General features: G+C 40.3%; 1 protein-coding gene across 3 annotated transcripts in view; it reads left to right on the top strand.

Moving 5' to 3' along the window:
• The window catches only part of NHSL1 (NHS like 1), a 127,429-nt gene that overhangs the window by 47,028 nt on the left and 64,853 nt on the right, over positions 1-15,548 (top strand). The window lies entirely within an intron of this gene.

Here is a 15,548-nt window from a genome sequence, read left to right as displayed (position 1 = left end):
TGAAATTATTTTCTTGACCTCACCTATCCTTCAGTGCCCACCCATTTTTCTGTTTATCTATAGGGCAAACTGTTAATCAAGCAGGTGGTCTGCATCCCATCCCCCCACCTGCCCTCCTCCTCTTCATTTTTTCATCTCTCTGAGTCCGTTTCCCGTCCTCCACTGTGCTGTGCATTCTCCTCAGGGACAATAACAGCTCCTGTCTTTGCCTCGTTTAATTTACAAGCCTATTCTGTGGAGTTGACCACTACTCCCCACCCCCAGATATTAAGTTGGCCATAAAGTCCACATAGTAAGAGATACATTTTTCATTTTCACCTATCACTTTACTGATTTGGATATTTTGAGTATGCCAGCTATCTCCTGTGTGGTATAATGTTGGTGGCTCTCAATTAATGTCTCAATTTGATCATTATCAATTTCAACTGGTCCACCCAACCATGGTGCATTGTCCAGCGAGAAATCTCTAGCATGAAACTTCACAACCACTTTTGACATGTTCAATCAGTCACAGCACCTTCTTTGTACACCACACAGATCTTTTTTTTTTGTGTCCAGTTGTAGTTTTACCTTTCATGAAATAATAAAGCATATATGCTGAAAATGTTACATATTTTCTTACACCTTCAATATTAAAATGACTACACAAAAATTCACCAATTTTGATGTTTTTTTTCAATGCACGCTGATGTGACAGCTGTCACAATACAGTCTAATAAGATTGTTTTGAAATAACTAAGTGCTATTAGAGCCTTAGTTGTCTTTTCAGAAAAACTAAATGAACTTTTTGGCTGACCCAGTGTTCCCTCAGTTGCTCTGTCTTTCTAACCCAGAGACTTACTCTTTAGTCCTCTGTTTGTTCTCTTCTCTATCTTCCTTCTTTCTCCAAATGCTCTCATGCAGTGGTTGTGAACTTTCAATATGCTCATTTCCAAGTTGTATTTAATCTCCAGCTCTGGCCTCTCCTCTGAGCTGCAGACTCACCTGCAACTACCCCTGTGAAGTTTTTACTTGCACACCCAACAGATGGCCCCCATGTAACATGTCCTGATTCTTCCCCTCCAAGCATTCCTCCTCCAGGGTTTCCCACTTCAATAAATGGCATCACCAACCTCCATGCAGGCACCTGACGGAAAAAAAAAACTTGAGTTACCTCTTTTTTTTTTTTAAGATTTTATTTATTTATTTTTACAGAGGGGAAGGGAAGGAGGAAGAGAGAGAGAGAAACATCAATGTGTGGTTGCCTCTCGGCGTGGCCCCCACTGTGGACCTGGCCTGCAACCCAGACACGTGCCCTGACTGGGAATCAAACCTGCGACACTTTGGTTCACAGCCCACACCCAAATCCACTGAGCTACGCCAGCCAGGGCTTAGAGTTACCTCTTGATTCCTCCCTTTCTTTCCATCTCACATTTAATCTTTCTGCTAAGTCTTCAAAATATATCCGGAATCTTCCTATTTCTCTTTTTCCACACTAGTTCAAGCACCCATCGCTTCGTGCAAGTTCATGATAACAGCTCCCTACTTCTGTCTGCTCATACACAGTCTGTTCTTTACACAGTGGTCAGAGAGATCTGGTTGAAGCTCATGTATTTGTTTCAAGAAGTTGAACTCAAGGTGGAAATGGCCAACTCTTCACTCAGGCTCTGTCACAGACAGAGGTAGCTCTGACATGTATCTTTTTTAAAGATAGACCGTTTCAGTAGTATCAATTTGAAGCACAGAATTGCTAACCAGCACTCTGAATCCTGAAACGGAGGGCATGGGAAGTAGGCCAGTGTAAGTATTCTGGATCTTCTCTCCAGCTGTGCTGCCAGAGGCCCCCAGCTGTATGTGGAGGAGGCTCCTTTCTGATGCACGAGGAGAAACTAGCACCAGATTACAACCTAGAGACACTGTGCTTGTTTTCAAAGATTGCTTAAGAAGTTTTCTCCTGCACCCCTGCTGATCTTCTGATAGTGTCTATTTATCATGGACAGCAGAAAAAACATCTTGTATAAATGTCATATTTACCTTGCAAAATTAAATTATTTATGTATAGAGATGGCAGCAAATTACTTTTTTCACCCAAAAGGATAGCTCTCTGGGTTTTTTTTTTAAACTGGCTAGGAACATTAATATTCATGCTTTTATTATGATATCTGTATGTTTATGAAGAAATAAATATTTCTTCATAATGAGTGATTTCTTCATTTTAAGTAATGAGATACATAGAAATTCCATTTGATTGCATTTGTTTCTGGATAAAACTTTTAAAGGCCCTCACTTTATCAAAGAAAAATTGGATAGCAGAAGAGAATTTTTGAAGATTCAGTTTCTATTGAACTGTTACCACAAATTATACTTTGAAAAGGTACTCTGAACGTATTATATGCATGGCAAAGCATTCTCTTCCTGCCTCATTCAGAGAAGGTTTGTTTGTGCGGTTGTGCTGAGAAAAATTATATTTTCTCAATAGATGCTTACCTGTGGGATGTTTCATTCTTCAGTGGCATTTTGGAATGTTTAAGTATTGGAGTTACTATATCATTGCCTAGATTATGCACTATCTTCTCCATGAGAACATATTATAGAATAGAGAATTAAGGCCAAACATAAACTCTTCTAGTTTTTTCCCCAATTCTAATTACATAAAATAATTGGAAAAGTAAATTTATTGAATTTTTAAGTCAGGTTGGAGTATTCTGGCTTCCTGAAAATCATTCCTTACTTACCTCTACTTGCCATTATTTTTCTCATGTGAATTTGAGTGTGTCTTTTTAAAAAAACCTGCTATAAATGTTTTAGTTCTCAGGAAGGGGAACCCCATCTATGGAGGGAAGCCACTCCTGGACTGTGTTGAGTTGAAACACTTAGTAGGTGACAGTGTTAAATATTATTTGGCGAGTTCCTGTGGCCCAATGATGCAATTTAAATAAAATAATTATCTTTCTCGGCTTCTAATTCAAGAAGTTCAGATGTATTTCTGGATTTGAATCAAAACAGATAAGATGCTACAAATCCCAATTGATTTTGGACCATATTAGTGATTGTTCTTCCTGAAGAACTTGGCTGCAAATCCTGCAGCAAGTTCTGTCATTGGCTTACTAAACTCCCATCTACTCCCTGTCTAGCCTGACTTCCTCTTAGCTAAGCTAATGCCTTCACTTCTCAGACTCCCTTGCAGCTAGAGTTCAAGCATGTAACCTATGCTCTGTCGCCCAAACCTACCTGTTGAATTTGGATGCCAAACCCGAGGAATGTTAGGCAGTAGCTCATAGGTTGTTTGGATCTACTGCTAAGCCCAGCAGCACTGGCCTCTTGCTTATCTGTCATTGGCTCCTTTAGACACTTGACATCCAGACTTGCACAAGATCAGTGGTGACCAGCAGGTGGCAGCAACAGCAATGTTTCACTGTGACAGCTTGGCTCTGTGGATTGTAAACATACTCTGGCTCTCCTGAAGATTCTGAAAGCTCCTTAATACATCCTCTTTGCTCAATAATATAATGAGTAGACCCTGTTGTTTGCATCTAAGTATTCAGGTGTTGTTTTCACAACTGCTTTAATGAGGTGTTGGTCGTCTTGTTTCAGTTACCTGAGGTTCACTGACTAATGCACAGTTGTTAGATGTTCTTGTGTATCAGAATTTATGTACTATTTCAGAATCATATGTAATGAAGATTGAGGGTGAGATTTTTTTACTTTAAAAAATAAATACAGAGAACATGTTATTTTTCACATGTGGGCTTCGATCATGGCCATACAATGCATGCAAACCCTACTCTTAGAAGAAAAATCAGTCTGTCGAAGTGGGAGATAATCGGGAGCTAAACTATTCACTCAGAAGTCTGACAACATGAAGTCTAATGACTGGTGAGACTAGAGGCCACCCTGAGTCAGCATGTGACTGACCACATCCTACCCCCTGGATAGCTGCTGTCTTACCTGAAATAGACGAAGCATGGAAGAGAGGAGGAAAAGTTGGGGGGGGGAGTAATCATTAACGTAAGGAGGACAGACTGTCTTCATTCCCTCTTTCAACATTAGTTTACCTTGGATTTGTAGAAGTTGCCTACTTTTTCCACTCAGTATCCCTTTGCCTCTACAATTTTTAAAACCAACCACAGATTGCTGTCTCATATGAAAACTTTTGGTGTTTAACTATTGCTGAGTGAGGTCTCACCCCTCGGACTTGATAGGCAGGATTCCTCACAACTGGTCCTGACTGATTCTTCCAGCCCTGTCTCCCAGCACCAGCCTTGCACACCCCATGTTGTCACCCTGTCGGGACAGCTGATGGTCTCAGGCAGGTTCAGCAGCAGGCAGTGATATAAGCAGAATGGGATTTAACACAGGGTGTGTGGGCCTTACAAGATCATTGGAAAAACTTGGGAGATGGGTCAAACTGAACTCCCAGGAATGACTCACAGAACAGCCCCTCAGAACTAGCGCATCAAAGGAGCTGTTATCGATGCTTCAGTCAGCAAGTTGGCTCCCAGTTTTTGACTCCAAGAGCACATTGCTTCAGACATGTACCGGGCCAGCAAAATGATGTCCACCTACCCTGCCTGTCACCCTCACGAGTGTAGGGACTGGACACAGACTTCCGTTGCCACTTCTACTGAAATACCTCATCATTTAGACTCAGCAGCAGGAGTACGAACTCAAGTCCTCAGCCAAGTTCACCAGGTGCGCCAACTTGCAAATCAGAAAGCCCAGGGGTAAGGGAGTCTGGGGAATGTGGTTTCCAGCTAACAGCCACCCGCACGCGGTGCACTCTGCAAGGCTGTTTGACTGGGGCCGTGAGAGGCGACATGAACCATCCGTTACACACGTGACTCAGTATTCCCAGCACACAGAAGACTCGTTCTCTTTTTTACGCCCTTGCTCTTGTTCTTTTATCTAATTGGAATGTGTTTCATATCCTTCTCCATCCAGCAAACGCTTTTTCACCCATCAGGGTCCCCCTCACATGTCACCTCCTTCTTCATGTTTTCTCTGATATTTCCTTCCAGCCTCCATTAGAGAGCACCCTCTGTTTTGAAATGTGTTTTGTCATCAGTTGATTGTATCTCTCTTCTTCCACCCAACGGCATTCCTTACAAGCAAGGGGTAGATTATTTATTCATTCATTTTGTCATTCAACCAGCAAGCTTACTGGCACTTCCAAAGCCAATGAAGGCTGGGTTCCTGTCCTCAAGGAGTGAAGGTCCTAGTAGGGGAGACAGACAAACACAGTTATGGGGTGGATAAGCCACAGTGGAGTGGACAGCACTCTCAGCTGGAAAGGGCATGGGAGACGCAAAGGTCAGGGAAGGCTTTCTAAGAGAAGGTGGTCTTCGTCTCAGCATCTTCAGTGCCTAGAGTAGTGCTTGGTGAGTAGTGTCTTTCACAAACAAGTCAAGGCTGGAAGTAAGTGATTTTTTTTGAATGAACTTTTTTCTCTAGTTAAAAGCTCTCTGCCAGTACTTGTAATGCTTTACCATTACTTAGTTTTTAATACCATTGAACAAAGCGAATTTCTCTAGAGCTCATTTTGTTTAAACTGTTTCTTTTCTTCCTGTAACTCATCCTTTCAATAATATTAATTGCGTGCTTACTGAGTATCAGATCTGGTGCTTAGCCCCTAGACCCTGTGTATCCAGCGAGCCGAGGCCTCAGTCCTGTGGTCCAGATTGCACTTCTAGTGGGAGATAGACACTAAGCAAATAGCTACACAAACACAAGTGGTAGTCTGCGGAGGAAAATGCAGGCCTCAGTGAGAGAAGTAGGAGAGGTGTAAAAGGGGTCAGAGGGCCGGAAGAGGTTGGAATGCCTGAAGACGGGACAGCACTGGGAAGAGAGCAGGTCAGGAGTGGTCTACAGGTTCTCTTGCCGCCCCCTCCCCGCCTTTCAACGTAACAGCTAAAAGTTTTTTCCTTCAACTGTTACTTCCCGCTCTGTCCACCAGCTCCTGTAATCATTTGATTGGCAATACACTTATATTCAAGAAGATAAACTCAGTTTCAACATACAGGGAAGCTTTTCAAAAAAAAAAAAAATGACTTGCATTCATGAGTTTGAAATAGCCATTATCTGTGTGGAAATTTTTGCTTAGTATTTGCAAGTTATATCTTAAGGAAACTTTTTGTAGAGATTAGACAATAAATATTATGTCATCATAAGACAGATGCTTTTAAATGCTCTGGTGTTTCCTGCCCTCATCCATTTCATAAAGGTGGGTGCTAATCCCTTTTCTTTGAAAGTGTCTGTCACTGTCATACAACGTCCCACTGTATCAAATTACAGAGCACCTGACTGTGTGGCCCTGAGGTTGCCACTGTGCAAAGTCAATGCTGGGATTTGGCTCTGGCCCTCAGGTGCTTACAAAAATATCGAGGGGGGCTAGCCATGTGTAAAAGACACAAAGCATTAAGCCAAACAATGAAAAAGAACATTTAAATTAACCTAAGAATGGATAATTGATGCCAGAATATAAATAGATTGGGGATATGTGCATTTTAGTAGGAAAGCAGGAAGAAAATAAGTTTTCTTGTGGTGAGCGGAGGCGACTTTAGGGAAACGCCGTTTAGACAGGGCAGGCTGAGGGCAATGAGCTGACCCTGCTTTGTGATCACTGTGGGAATCTTCTGAGACCGGCCTGTTGCCACCTGCATGGACCTGAGAAGAATTTACAGGCCACTGAGGAAAGCACTTCTCCGCCCCAGGACTTCCAAATGATGCTCTCTGCCACTGTGGTGGTTTTAGGACATGCTACACAGTTTACTTCTCTCTGAATGAAGCATTCACATTGCCATTCAACATGTCTAGTTGGGGGTGCATTTTAAGTCAAATTATACAAGAAGCTGTTTGTGGCATTCAGCAGCTGCAAAGAGAAGGGGCCGTTTGGGGGAAGGGGGTGTTGGCGTTGAACACAATTGAAGTGAAGCTAGAAAGTTCAGAATATAGAGTTAGTCTTCGCTGTTGATGGGTAGTTGTGAGTATTGACAAGAGGAAGAAGGAGGTTACTGAGTGAGGAAGTGAGTTTTCTCCTCCTTCAGCATGGGCTGAAATGAGCTCTCCATTGATGCTCTTGGATTTATTCTGATAATGAATGTAATATATTGTCTGGAGTCTGTGGCTGATTCCTCTCTCTGGTGGGGTGCAGTTGGTGAGTATTTCTCTTTAGAAAACAGTTGTAATAATTAAGTTCTGGTCAGGTTAAAGCTGATTGTGCATGAACATAAGACAGTATGGAAAAGTATAGATCTTTTAGGACTGCCCTTGGTAGCCTCAGTGTACACTTCAGTTTGCTAATGAAAATGGATTGTGGCAGCTTCGTTTGAACTTGTTTTATCTATAATGATGTATATGGAGTGCTGCTCTTGAAGAGATCAGTGCTTCCGATAAGGCGCTAAAAATGGATCTAGCTGACTATACTAAGTCTTGTTAGAAAATTTGAGAGAGTTTTGAGAACATTTTTTGATTTTGTAGGAACCTGTTGGTTTTCTTTTTCTCCTTAGATATCTTACTTTGTATTTTGTGTCAGGAAAACATTGATTGCCTGTCTTCATTGTCAGTAAAATTCCTTTAGTGAATTCTTCCCCCTCCACCTTTTTTTCTTTCGTGAAAAAAGCAAAAATTTAACAAAGAATGAAATATCCACTCCTGTTTTTACAATTCCAAGCTCTGTATTCTTTGGCTGAATGTATTGTCAGGTACATGAAGAATACAGCTGATCTCAATTCTCTCTAATTTTATTTTTTGCTAAGATGTGAAGAATTCCATTATTATTTTTTTGTTCTCTGTTTCAAACTCCCATGATGCAGATGGGGAGGAGCTAAGCATATCAGTTTTACTCAGTGGCCAGCCATTACCTAGGATTGCCATTGTTGTTTTGATTACCATTTGATTTTTCTCGGATTCTGTGAGCCTAATTACGTGGGCTCTGCAATTACCATGCCTCCCTTCCCTTCCAGCTGTGCCCTGGTTGTGTTGCCCTCTGGTACCAGGAAATGCCACGAAGTGTGGTCGCCCCTCTGCCCCATCAGTTCAGAAATCCACACTGTGAAATCCTTGCCCTAGAAATACTGGGTTTCTGGAATTGAGCGATAGTGTACCATATGCCCCCATACAGTGATCGATGTTTTTATTCTTGTTGCTTGTTCTCATTGCTTGTTTACTTATTAAAAATCCCCTTATCTTTCTGAATTGAGAAAGAAAAATCAGTGAAAGAATATGAGAGACTGAGTTTACGGGAAGGTTTTATTGATTTCAGAAGTCTCCAATGACCTGACTTCAACGGAAGTTCTGTCCTCTCTGGACTAATTCTGAATATCGTTTTAGGCCAGGCTGACCCTCCCAGGCTCCTGCTGTGGCACCTCCAGCAGGATGACAAAGCCTGTGCAGCGCTCCTCCTCGATAAGGAGCTAGGGTTCTCTGCTTGAGGGATGTGGCTGTTGTTTATTCAGCCATTTAAGGCAATGTACGATTAAAAAAAACACAGCGCTAATCAGATAAATATGATGCTCGCCTACATCAACCTTTACCATTTCTAGAAGACCAAATACAGTTGGAGACATTTAACTACGGGTGTTGCTGTCAGTGCATCAGCAAACCAAAGCAGTCTGTCTTAATTTCTCTCATTATCATTTTGCATGAGAACCAGCTGGCCTCTTAACAAAAGCAAGGGCTCACACCAGCTTATTAACTAGCACTCGTGTTAGCCATATGTGAAACAATATAAGACATCACAGGAAAGAGAGAAAAGAAGCAGCTAAACAGTTCATGAGCTTGTTCTATAGCTTACAAAATAATTAGCTCAAATGATCCTTTTCTCCAAATCCTTATACTTGTGGATCATTATTTGGAAAAAATTCAGGTGATAATATATTTGATTTCCCTTCTGTCACTTAAAGTATTTTTCATGTTTATAAACAGAGTAGTTTCAGAATCATCTTCTGTCCAAATGAAAAACACTTTCCTCTGGATTCCTTTATTGAAAGATTTTACCTTTTGGTTGTAAGTTGATGGGAACCTCTTTTTTCTTAGTGTAGTTACTCAGATACATGTAGCTGCTCCCTTATTGGTTTGAAAATATTTTATATAACTTAGGGGGTGCTTCCTTAATCTGAGCTTGGTTGCAGATACTAGGTAGTTTATGAATATTTATACATTTTTCTGAAGGTATGAGATCAACTTTATGTAAATTGTGGCTCAAAGAGGGCACAGAGGTTACAGAGCCTTTCTTTGGTAGAACAAGATGAGGACGTTCTTTTGAGGCAAGACCATGAATGGCAGTGTGTTAAACCAGAGCCCTTCCAAGCCCTTCTGCCTGGAGACGTCAGCAGGAATCATTCTCCTGAGCCTGTTTCATTGAGTGTCCAGCGGCCGCTTCCTGTAGGTGGCGCCCTCCTACTTTATTTTCTCAGTTTTCCCCTGGTCGTCTAGATTGGGAAGACTCCTTTGCTTTCCTTTTTTTTTTTCCCTAAGTAAAAAACTCTCCTCAAGTATGGATTCCATGTAGGTTTTGTAACACAATCAATCAAGCAGGTTTTTAATATTGTCCAATTTAAAAAGTACAAGAGAGCCCAGAATATAAAGCACTTTAGCTAATCACAGGACTCTCTTAAATTAGATTTCTAAGATCATCACATTATACTTTGGCTTTTCATTCTACAGTGAGATTTTTTTCCTCTTCCCTGAAGATTTTAGAAGACAGGTTGCATTAATTTTTTTTTTCTTTTCAAATTTTAAGTTTCATTTCCCTTTAAATTATTTTATTATAAAAGGATATGATTATGTTAAATTTAAATGGCACAGAAAATATATTTTTCAAGTGATTGAACGTTATTCTCTTCTGCATGATGTGCTAGATTCTTAATATGCATTCAGAAGATGTGTTTTGAATACCAATTGAATTGGGAAAGGTAAAGTGGGTTAACTTTACAATTGAACTAATTGATATGTAGCTCTACTCATATACATTATTTCTCTCCTGAAACGAGCCTTTTATACCTAATAAAGGCTAAGTGGAATGAAGTAGATGAATCAGTACTACTTAGGTAGATGGAGTAGGGCTCTACAACGTACTACGAAGAATAAAAAGTTCAAGTGTAAGAGGCCTACAGTTAATGAAATTCATTCTCTTTCTGCAAAGCAGATATAGTTCACTTTTGAGGAAGTTGTCCTTGCAGTAAAAATGACATGTACTTTTTGGGGGAAACAGTTACTGCAGCTCTGTCAAGGAATGCTGCTAAAGGAAGTTTAACATTTGACTTACCACTTGAAAAACGAGTAGAGGCATGCCAAGTGGCCGTCAGGGATCAAGTGCAAAGGCTTGGAGGCAGGAATGAGTGTGGACAATTGGAACCCTCACCCCACCAACCCTTTCCCAGTGAAGGCAGAGGTAGCATTGTGTATTAAAAACTTGAGCACAAGATAAATTAGCTCAGATGTTGGGTAACTCTGTAATCTATTGCAAGTCACTTATTTTGTAAAATAAAAGGAGTGGATTTGGCACTCCTTACTACTATTTCAGCTCTAACTTTTAGGAACCTATGAAATCTCCCCTTTCCAGCTTGTCCTTACTGTATCCCTACTCACCATTATGTCCAACCTCAGGGTGCATTGTTACAGAGCTCTCCCCTGTCTGGCCCACCTTGTGTCCATCATCTCCAGGGAGTCTCTGGGCCGTCAGGTTCCCTGCATCCGGGACAGTGCACCCCTCCAAACCTGGAGGCAGGGTGGGACTTGGAATGCTGTGCCAGCAGCAGGCCTCCACTGTAGTTTGCACTATTGGTTGGGGTTTCTCTTTTTCATAGCATGTTTTCTGTCTGCCTCACCTTTCATTTGTTCAACACTTGTCACACGAATATTGTGACTTGACTCACTACAGTGATAGCAGACGTTTTGAAATTGACCGGAGCAGATGGTAGCAATGGTTTTGGATTAAATTATTAACTAGGATCCACAGCAGAAGCCTTTAGCATCAACACATGCAGGGTAATGGGTTTCCTAGCATCAGAATTAACTGGCAGAGTGGGTGTCAGATCGAGTTTCTTCTGAAGAATTGATGCGCATGATCATCTCTTAAGGTTTCCCTTTCTACCCCCACTCCCCCCTCCCCAGATATTGAAGAGAGCAATTTCCATATCACTTGTTTTCAATGTGCCATATGATTCATCATTAAAGATTAATTCAGAAGCAAAAGAAAGACCATTATACCAATGAACTTCTAGAATATTGGTGATTTTCAATGAACTTTTGTGAAATAACATGATTCATGGGACAGTGAAAGTAATTCTCCTTGAGCGCGTGTTGCCAGACATGTTTTCATTCATTAAAACCCCATGTGTGTGTAATTTTAAACTTCATGATGCAGTTGTAAAAAGGGTAAGGTGACACCTATGCATTCAGATTTCCCCACTCATCTAAAAAAGGCTTTTCTTTATACCTGGTTTATTCACAGCTAGGATCCTATCCACAATCATGCATCTGTAAATCTCCTTTAATTTGGCACATTTCTATTATTATTATTATTATTATTATTATTATTTGACTTATTACAGAGACCAGACCAGCAAAATGTTTCACTTTTAGTTAGACTGGTTGTTTTTTGTTTTTTTCTCCTATCTCTTGTATTCTCTGTAAACTAGAAAATTTTAACGTCTCAAGAATGTTTAACTTGAATTTACCGTAGGCAATGTTTATACTTGGTATTCCATCATATGAGGGGCTCATAATACTGATTGTCCCAGTTTTGTCTGCTGGGTTATGGAGAGGGCAGGCTGGTCCTTCCACTGAGCTATGGCTCTAATGTTCATTCCTTTTATATCCATTCCTTCCCAGCTAACTAGGAAGTAAATCAAAGAGAAGTAGAAGTTTTAAATGCTTAGGATCTTAGCTGAGAGATGAATTGTAGTAATTCATTAGAAAAATGCCTGATGTGAAAAATGAGATTGATTCTTCAGTCATAAGTGACCAACTCATCTTTTGGTTTGTTTCTAATCAATTAAATGCCAAACAGCAATAACCTATAGTCAATTCCATTTGTCTTGAATAATATGAAGTATATTTTTTCATATGTTGTATCAAATTGTTAAGGCTATTTTTTAATACTGTAAATTACAATTGTATTAACATGAATTTTACTGTAGATTTTTTTAAGAGAAATTTTAAAAGATTTTATTTATTTATTTCTAGAGACAGGAAGGGAGGGGAACATCAATGTGTGGTTCCTGCTCACACGCCCCCTGCTGGGGACCTGGTCCACAACCCAGGCAGGTGCCCTAGACCAGGAATCAAACTGGTGACCCTTTGATTCGCCGGCACTCTATCACTGAGCCACACCAGCCGGGGCGACTATAGATTTTTAAAAAATTTCTTAATCATGAAATTCTATCTGAAGTTTGGCTTTATCTAAGCAGCCTGTGTTTTATCTGGCAGCCCTATTTTAAAAATTTACTCTCTTATTTATACTTTTATGGATTATATTAATTCGCCTGCTTGTATTATTGATTTGCTTTGTAGCTTCAATAATGGTTGTTATTTTGATAGATATTATAGACTATATATAATTGCTCTCAATGTGAAAGTGTTTATAAAAACATGAAACGTAAACTTTTCCTCTGGAAGTTTGTTATAGGAAGACTTTGTTCCTTAATAAACAGAGGATAAGCCTAAATTATCTGTAAGTTTATCTATTACTGAAGCATTATTGCAAGTTTTATTAAGTAGATTATGTTGCTAGTTAATTTTTAGAGATTTCTACTTACTACTAAGTGTGTATGTTTTATAAGGGCAGGGGCTTATGTTGGATCCTTTCTGCTGTATGTTTTCCAAAGCTCCAGTGAGCCTGAAAAGCACAAGAAACAATGGGTGATTGTGGATTTAAAAATTATATTTCAAGTATTTTAACCATGCATAAAAATAATGAGTATACCTAAATTAACTCAGTCATGCACAATCTTCTATTTCAGATGTTAAGCACTATTTATTGATAAGGTTGGACTGAGAAATTTTCTACTTTTGAAGTTAAAAGTCCATTGAGAAGTGCTTAAAATTATCATTTAGAGACCAGAAAAGAGCTCCATTGTGTCTGATTGTTATTTTCCTTTCCTCTTCTTCCAAAGTAGAAGACCCCAGTGACCTTTATGGATTATATATTCCATTTTCAATTGAGCATGGGTTTGATTTTGTGTAGGTCAAATGTCTATATATATTATATGCTTTCTGTGTACAGTATTTGAAAATGTTCCTTTTTAGTAAACACTGTTTAGCAAAGTTTGTGAAGATTTTTGGACTCAAAATAAAGACTTTTAATATCCTAGCTGCATTTAATGTACCTAGGAGGGCCGGAAAAGAGGGGAGGGTCATAGGGGGATGGAGCCCTCATCTAAGAGTCCTGGGAGCCCTAGATAGCTCTGCTCTTACAAAGGTTTTAGGTCTAAACATGTAATCTTTTGTTTCCAATAATAACAACACTGAATATATTTTAAGTTTGTATAATAGATGAACCCTGAATGGTAACAGTCATTTATAAGTTGGTGGGATTTTAATTTTTAGACTGTTATACCTTAAGTATATAATGGCTCCTGAACTGCAAACTGTTAAATGCAGGCTGATAAGACCAAGGGAGTTGTAGAAAATAACCCTAAATGAGAATTGGTTTTGACCTCCTCACTGGTAGTGTGGATTGCTGGGCCCAGTCGAGCCATTCAGATGTACATGCATATCATGCAACACTGCGTTTTGGTTTTTGCTTTTAAATACAACACTGGCCCTACAGCTTTCCTTCTTAAACTCCTTTGGTGACTCCGTAGCCCACTAACTAAAATCCACCCCCTCATCAAGCAGGGCCTCCAGGGTCTGGCCCCTGCTTCTCTCTCTACCTCTCTTGCCACCCTTTCCCCACACCACCCTCCTGTAAGCTTCCACAGAAGCTTCTGCAGGCTTCCACCTCTGTGTGACCTGTGACTGTGCCTTACCTGAGTCCCCTCTTTGCTTCCGCTCTCTAGCAGCTGTTTGCTTTCTGAATGAGGTGCGTGCCCTTTGTCATCCTCCCCTTTCAGAGCCTGGTCTTATCTCTCTCCCTATGCTTGTTCATTACTTTATTGTATTTGTCCGTTTGGGTGTGTCATCCCTACTGGACTGTGGAACCTTCCCAAGGTCAGAGATCGGGTTGGATTTACTTTTAACCAGATGCCTACCACAAGCCAGCTAATAAGTGCTCAATGTAAAATTGCTGAGTGGCTGAACGTAAATGCATAGTTCAGTCCAACTTTTTTTTAATATGTATTACTTTGCAAAATATTCCTATGCCTCTTTCCCTGTATATTATATACTTACTCCTGGGAAGTAATCGGATAACTGTAGAAATAACCAGGTGATTCCTAGAAGAAAAAAATTGGAATTTGGTTAGAAATAAGATTTAGGGAAAGATTAAGTCAAAATGTTGGAACTTTATGAATAAAGATGCCAATATTTATACAATAATAGTGGTAATAGAATTTCAAAATCCTGGACTAGAGCATATTTTTCTTTGAAATATTTAGAGAAATATGATTTACTTTAAATATTTTTATTATGGTACCTATGTTTTTAAAAGGACTTTTGTGTAAGATATACTACCTTGAATGTACTACCTAAAGATATCTTTTCAAAACCCAGCACTCCTGAAAGGGAGGGCAGGACACCCAGTTCTCATCTTCGCTGTAGATCCCTGTTTTCTTACTTTGACCTGGAGAGGAAATTTACCTGTCTGGTTCCCTGAGAAATTGACCATCACCCTAATAGAAATGTGAACGTTCTTGATAAGCGGAAAGGGTTGGAGGGGGAGGCAGATGGGTATGAACTAGACATCCAGTTTGAGATAATGTGAACATGAGTAGAGGCTGGCAGTGTGGAACTGAGTGGCAGACAAATAAAGGACAGGAGGTGGAGGTGAAGGTTGAGCGGGGTAGTTAAAATCAGAAGCGTCATCCGTGGATTGGCAGTCTCTTCCTGCAAAGGCCCCAGTCAGCACTTTTCAGCCTTGCTCATCTCATGGCACACGTGAACTAATTGCTGAAATTCTGCAGCACACCAGAAATACGGCTTTTGTCTGTCTGACAAAAAATGGGTATAATTTTGATTCCTTCACACCAGGCGGCTATTGTTGTGGTAGCTGTTGTCATTTTTCAGCTGATAGTCTAAGGGAAAAGAGGTCAGTGCCCCGACTAAATAGTCAGGTATTGCATGTTTTAAAAATTCTTGTGGCACACTGGTCAAAGAATCGCTTGTCCAGATAGTCACTGTTTCTCGTTTTAGAGGGCAGACCGTCTCGGCTCTCCTCACGTTCCGTGCGAGAGCTGCCCTAGGTGTTGCACAAACAAGCGGGCACGCGGCCCTGCATTACAACTGCACTGCTGGGTGCTGAAACCTGGATTTCACACAACGTTCGCATCATGAAATGTTCTTCTCTTTTAGTTTGTTACCACAGCATTTACGGATAGGCCAGCTAGGTTGAGCCCAAGGGCTGCGATTTGCAGACTCCCGACTTGCATCAGCAAAGTCATTGAGGCTTCAAGGGGTAGTAAGTAAATAGC

The sequence above is a fragment of the Phyllostomus discolor genome, chromosome 4 (genome assembly GCF_004126475.2).
Source record: "Phyllostomus discolor isolate MPI-MPIP mPhyDis1 chromosome 4, mPhyDis1.pri.v3, whole genome shotgun sequence".
Classification (NCBI taxonomy): Eukaryota; Metazoa; Chordata; class Mammalia; order Chiroptera; family Phyllostomidae; genus Phyllostomus; species Phyllostomus discolor.
The sequence above is the reverse complement of the archived record's forward strand: the minus strand, read 5'-3'. Positions and strand labels throughout refer to the sequence as shown.